Source organism: Triticum dicoccoides, chromosome 2B (assembly GCF_002162155.2).
Source record: "Triticum dicoccoides isolate Atlit2015 ecotype Zavitan chromosome 2B, WEW_v2.0, whole genome shotgun sequence".
Taxonomy (NCBI): Eukaryota; Viridiplantae; Streptophyta; class Magnoliopsida; order Poales; family Poaceae; genus Triticum; species Triticum dicoccoides.
In genome coordinates, this window is record NC_041383.1 from 642,219,897 (window position 1) to 642,226,613 (window position 6,717).

The 6,717-nt window shown below is 48.1% G+C and overlaps 1 pseudogene; it reads right to left on the reverse strand.

Annotated features, from left to right (window-relative positions):
* Window positions 1-242: 242 nt before the first annotated feature.
* Window positions 243-1,504, reverse strand: LOC119361077 (annotated as a pseudogene).
* Between the last annotated feature and the right edge of the window lie 5,213 nt (window positions 1,505-6,717).

Below are 6,717 nucleotides of genomic sequence, written 5' to 3' on the forward strand. Positions count from 1 at the left end.
TGGCAACATCCATGGGCCAGACCTATGCCGACGGCCGATTTGCCACCCCACGGACAGGCGAGTGACGCGGATTGATGACGTGGCGGGCGACGCGGATCAATGACGTGGCGTCTATGCCGACGGCCGCCGTTAGCCCGTCGGTGTAGACTGACGCCGTCAGAAGGCCGTTTCCGTCCGGGTAGCCGGGCCCACGTGCTATGCCGACGGCCTTCTCTATGCCGACGGCCACCGTAGGCATATTTCTAGCGACGCCGACGGTTGAACTTTGCCGACGGGGGCCGTCGGCATAGATTGATATACGCCGACGGATTTTCTATGCCGACGGCCTGGGCTGGGCCTTCGGGATAGGCCAATCTATGCTGACGGGGGCCGTCGGCATAGGTTTGGCCGTCGGCATCGCCAGTTATTCTGGTAGTGACTTGAACTGATGACTTCGATTTGGCGAGCCTACTTGTCTTCTCCAACAATTCAACTAAGGCCAAAGGACATGTTGCTTTGAGCTTAACATACCCTTGGCTTGTCATCATGTCATCCATTCCTCGTGTATCCAAAGCGGCAATAAACCGAATGCAGGTATCATTCAACCTGCCGCAATGGTGCCAGTCAGCGAAAGCCAGCGTAGTCACCACCGTCTTCACGTCGATGTTCTTACAGAGGATGCTTTCACATAGAAGCTTCAACCTCTCCATGGCATACCGATCTGCCGCGACAAGCAAATGGCAGACAACATCTCTATAGTCATCACGCCCAAGATCATCCATGGCAGGCAGTGAATCGGTGTATATAAAGTGAAGCAGGGCCTCGAACACAACGGGCTGCATGTCGTCGATGGTAATACGGCTCATGTCCTTCTCTCTCATGGCGCCAAACAGCTCTGCTTTGAACACCGGCGACCGCATGGCGAGCACCAGCTTGTGGGCGGGAAAGGCCTCTCCCTGGACCTCGAAAATCACGTCGGTCCCCTCTTTCCCCTGCAACAGCTTCCCAAGATGATCCGTGATGTCCGATGGCGGGGCCTCCTCGACAAACGATTTCTCATCCTCGACAATTGTGACGGCGCACTCAATGGTGAGGCGATCGTCGCGGAGGTAAGGCGACGCCTCCAGCTCGCTCCTTTTCTTGAACACCCAATCGCCGGAGCAGCTGGTGCCGCCGGAACCGAACTCGCGAGTCTTTGTCATCGTGTGCGGCGGCGAAGATCCGGTGACGTCCACCAGACTGAACTTGAAGGACGCCGTCACCCTAGCGTCCCTGTGGTCGCTGCATAAATCGAGGAACACCCCCACGTAGTCTCTATAATAATCGAGGTCACACACGCCCCAGGGGTAGACCCGAAATTGCCAGTCGTAGCCTCCGACGGAGAACGCGGCCGACGTTGCGTAGCTGCCGGCCTGCCGTGTAGTAGCGACCGGTGCAGGCTGTACCCTGCGACCTCGAACACGTGAGAGCCTTGCTGCACCCCCACCGTGCTCGCGGCGTGGCGCGTGGCCGGGGTGCTTCCCATCGCCGCGCTGCGCGCCCTTGTCTCGCTCTCGCTCTGGCTCACAGGGTTGGGGTTGGGGTTGTTTCGGGTAAGACCTACGAAGCGGAAGTGAGCATTTTATATGGAGGCAACGGGGCCGCTGGCCGGGTTTGGACCTGGACTAGTCGGACTCGGAGGGCCAAGATAGCCTTCCTTTCCGACTCTGGGGCGGATTTTGTCGATCCTCGTGTCGTGATTGACTTCAACCGGCATCATGGTGCACCAGTTCGTTTTCCCCAGATGGTTCTCTCTGCTCCAGATCGGACCATCGAGGCTGCATCTCTCTCGGTGCTGACCGTCACCTGCATCAGGTATGCCGGCCGCAACGTGTACTTCCCTACCACCGGTTCCGGGTAATATTCTGCCATCCATACTTCAAACTCTGAATCCTTCCTCGGTTCCTCCTCACTTAAGGAGCTGTTCGGGAAGCCTCCAGCTCCGCCAGATTCAAAGATCCACAGAGTACCTATTTCCCAGCTCCGTAAATTTAAACTGCGGCTCCGGCTGCTCCGGGAGCGGAGTTACGGAGCAGGAGGGACTCCGAACAGCCCTAAGTTTGCCGTTCTATAACTAATTGATCTTGTGTAGAAACAAGCGGCAGGCTCCCCGACGGGGATGAACAAAAGCTGTCGGCTGTTCTGCCTAGCTAGCCCAACAGAGAATAAATAGCAGAACTCGGCTAAGCTCATCGTGCGCGTGCCTTATACTAGTACGACGAGTGGTTCTACTGAGTATATGGTGTTCATTTCATGCGTTTGGCATTGTCAAAGCTGGGAGGCACGACGTACGGTCGGGGCATGGCAAGTGGCGTTGGAAGCACATGGTGACTTCCGTTTGTGGTACTCTACTAGTGACGGACCTCAAGCAGTCAAGCTTGGAGGCAAGGTTTTCACTTTCAGTTTCAGAAAAATTTCAGCACCAACCGAAATTCTGTGAAATTCAGTGATTTCAGTTTGCATTTCAGACAAAGGGGCGAAATATTCACTTGAATTCAATTAAAAAATTGGAATTATTTTTGAATACTTGAATTTATGTGTACTAATGAAGTTGCTAAAACATAAATATTTCAGTGACTGCTGGAATTAGTGAAATTCAGTGAATTTTATCGAAACTCACTGAAAGTGAAAACCATGTTTGGAGGTGACAACTCTAATTTTAATTTTCATTGGTTATACATGATGATAATGGTGATATTTAACCCGAGATACAATGCGAAAAAATTAGTCAAAGGGCACACTCACTGTATGGCGTACCTTTCACATGATGGGTTGGCCAGGAATCTCACCTATTGGTAAGTTTATCTACCTGTTGTGTATGCTTGCGTTGTCTCGTTCACCTAAGCAAACTATGCCTTTAAATCCATATTCTGGGAAAAAGTAAGGAAGTGTGCCCAAAGTTTTTGTTTTCTTCCAAAAAGGAGGCTTGACCCCGGGCCTCTGCATCATTGTGATGCACACATCCATAACTTTGTCCAAAGTATCAGGTTCTTTTGTTGCAAGTATTGCTTGGACTTGCTCTTCGGAGTGAAAACCCATCATCCAACCCTTAGTGGTTGAATCCATCAAGGACTACTGAAAAGTGCACATAAACTTTGTGCAGTGTTTTTTTTGGTGAGGGCTCCTCGAATGTTATTTGTAGCTGAACCTTTGCAATTATATCAAATGTTTGCCATGTTTGATGTCCCAAAGTTTCATTTGTTTGAATTTACTATTCATGAGGGTGTAGGGGCCCATGAGGGTGTAGGGGCACCCGGGTGCAATCACACCTTTCTCCCCATAGAAGTGTGGTAGTGCAGACCTTCTCCTTTCTTGATGGACAAGTAAGAGTTATGATTGTGATCAAATGTGATACATATAGTTCAACAAGCTATCATTTATATGTTGGTGTAGAATGCTAAATACCCATCATCTTGACAAAATGAAATTGTTGGCACGACATAACTATTCTCTTTTCTGAAACATCACATATATTATTACAAGCTAGACACTCATGATAGAAGGATGCAAAGCCATTTATGGGATTAACTGCGAATGTGAGATGAAGATATTGATTTGTCAGTCCTACATGTTGATGTCTTCTCCCACAATTGTACTAAAACCAAAGGACATGTTGGTTTGATCTCAACATATCCTTGGCTTGCGATCACATGTTGCACTTTGGCATGACTTTTGAGGCCACAACTTTACTTTTTCTGTTTAATGATTTGATTATGTGCATCCTCAGTGTCTTTGGTTAGTTCTCGAGTCTCGACATAGGGTTGTTACACAATCCGAGTGCACCTGGTATCAACTCAGTATGTTGATATATTATCTTTCACTGAAAAGATCAAATGGTCGAACATCCTCCCCGTACAACAACTTTTGTTCTTTCACACCCCTCATAAAATATGAAGTGCTCAGAGATGGAGAAACAGGGGCGGAGCCAGGATTTGAACATGAGGGGGGCGATAAACCAATGCTTAGAATGAAAGAAATTGTCAGGACCCCGACTCAATGCCACATCGATCTAGCATGTAACACCTCATATCACTTTGCGGCCTCACGCACGGTATTCCCACGGGTGTCGCCTTACCTTTGCCCGGGACCATTTGCGCCTTTTGGCACACGTATATGACAGTGTCGCTAGCATCCATATGATAAGGAGCCCGGGCTGACATGGCTAGTCGTAAACCCAAAGTGGCACAGACTTACAGGGACAGGCATCCATGACCCAGCATCGAACGTGTCGGTCATCAGCGAGCGAATCCAGGCTGTAGCACTGGGCTAGCAGGACTCCGGTGAACCGGGCTGTAGCGGGCTAACAGGACTCCGGTATTCATCGCGTGACATTTCCCCGAAGGGACAGACACAGGAACGAAGAAGGACACATGCCGGTCAGCCCAAGTGTTCCGGAGCAGCAGCAAGCTACCATGGCTCAGTGGAAACACTAGGAGACATTTCCCGGTAAGAGAGGCTACTAAGGATAAACAACTAGATAGCCAGATCCCACACATACCAAGCATTTCAATAACATACACACAATATGCTCGATATGTGCAAATACAACATGGCATCACAACATGACTCTACGACACAAGTAAATATTCAATAGGCTCCGAGGAGCGAGATATTACAAACATGGGCCTTATGACCCAACAATCAGAGCATACAAGTCAAAGCACATGCGGAAGCTTAACATGTCTGAGTACAGACATCTATAAATGAAAAAGGCTGAGAAGCCTGACTATCTACCAATCCTGCCGAGGCACAAGATCGTAGCTGAGGTAACAAGCTAAACGTCGAAGACCACGCGGAATTACTAGTGAGACTGAAGTCTCTCTGCAAAAACATAAAATAGGCAAACGTGAGTACAAATGTACCCAGCAAGACTTACATCAGAACTATCTACATATGCATCATTATCAACAAAAGGATGGTGGGGTTTAACTGCAGCAAGCCAGCTTTGACTCGGTGGCTATCCTGAACTACGACTGCAAGTAACTCTTTTGAGGTGGCGCACACGAGTCCACATATTCACCAACCAATACACCACTATGGAACCGCTCCCGTCTCCCTACGAGAACGCCATCCATAGCACTCACGCTTATCTTGCGTATTTTAGAGTATCCACTTTCACTTGTCTATGAACTGATATAAGCAACCCAGAAGTCCTTTTCCGCGGACACGGCTTTTCGAATAGATGATGTTAACCCTGCAGGGGTGTACTTCTTCATACATGTTTCCACCACTTAGCGTCTGCACACGACATGTGCTCGGCAGACTTCAAGCGAAAGCCGACGTGGGTGTAGACCACGACCTACCTAAACACTCAAGTCTCTAGTCCAGGTTTATCGCCTATTCGGGTTCCATCCATGAGGAGATCCGGCCGGAGTTTCACTCACAGCCCCAAACGATGTGAACAGGGTTCCGTGACACCAAACGGGCGCCCGGTTTACCCGGCCACGTGCCTACCGCATCACAGCCCACCCCTATGGTCAGCGCTGTCCACGGCCTCCAGCATACTACAAACACCAGAAACTATTTGCAACTCCTGGACAGAGGACAAGGGTGAATAAGAAGTCGAGCGGGGTCATATTTCAGGGCCCAATGTATGGTAGTAGCTGAATCATGGATCACAAACACAGAACTCAGTTCCTGAGGACGGCTTCAATGAGACAACCCACCATGTACTCCTACATGGCCTCTCACCGCTACCTTTACCAAATCGTGTTCACACGCTTAGCTCACACACCGTAGGACATGTTCACACACCTCTGATTCATTCCCGATGAATCAGACCTGACACAACTCTAAGCAATAGCAGGCATGACAAACAAGCATGAATGAGTAGGCACAACAGGGCTCAAACAACTCCTACTCATGCTAGTGGGTTTCATCTATTTACTGTGGCAATGACAGGTCATGCAAAGGATAAAGGGGTTCAACTACCGCAGCAAATAACAGTTGAATCGATGTTGTCCTAATGCAGTAAGAGAGCAGGCGCGAGAGAGTGGGATTTTATCGGAATGAACAAGGGGGTTTTGCTTGCCTGGCACTTCTGAAGATAACATTGAGTCTTCATCAGTGTCAACGATCACATCAGCGGTATCACGTCTATCGAGAGCGGACAAATACCGGCAACACAGAAGGGAACACAATCAATGCAATGCACAATATGATGCATGATCATGACATGGAAAAATGAATGTGTTTTGGGCTAATGCAACTAGCAACAGATTAAATGAAGTTGGTTTGAATACAAGATTCAAATTCAAACTCCATATGTGATTATTCAAATGCCATTCACTTCATTTGTCCTAAACAGTAGTGATAAGTTGTTCTAACATGCATGAAAATGGTACAGATGGATTCCTTGATTTTTTCTGATAATTTTTCATATATAAATTATTTAATTTGGAGTTACGGTTAATTTTCTATGATTTTTAGAAGTTTTAGCTATTTTCTGGAATTTATAAATCATTTTTGATTTATTTTAATTCCAGAAACAAATACTGCGTCAGCATGACGTTGGCATGACGTCAGCAAGTCAACAGGGGCCGGCTCGGGTCAAACCTGACCAGTGGGGCCCACTGGTCAGTGACTACGGCTAATCCTAATATAATTTAAACCTAACCTAGTTTAATTAGTCGGCCCGGGCCCGCATGTCAGTGAGTCAGTGGCTTAATTAAACTTAGTTATTAATTTATCCAAAGGTTA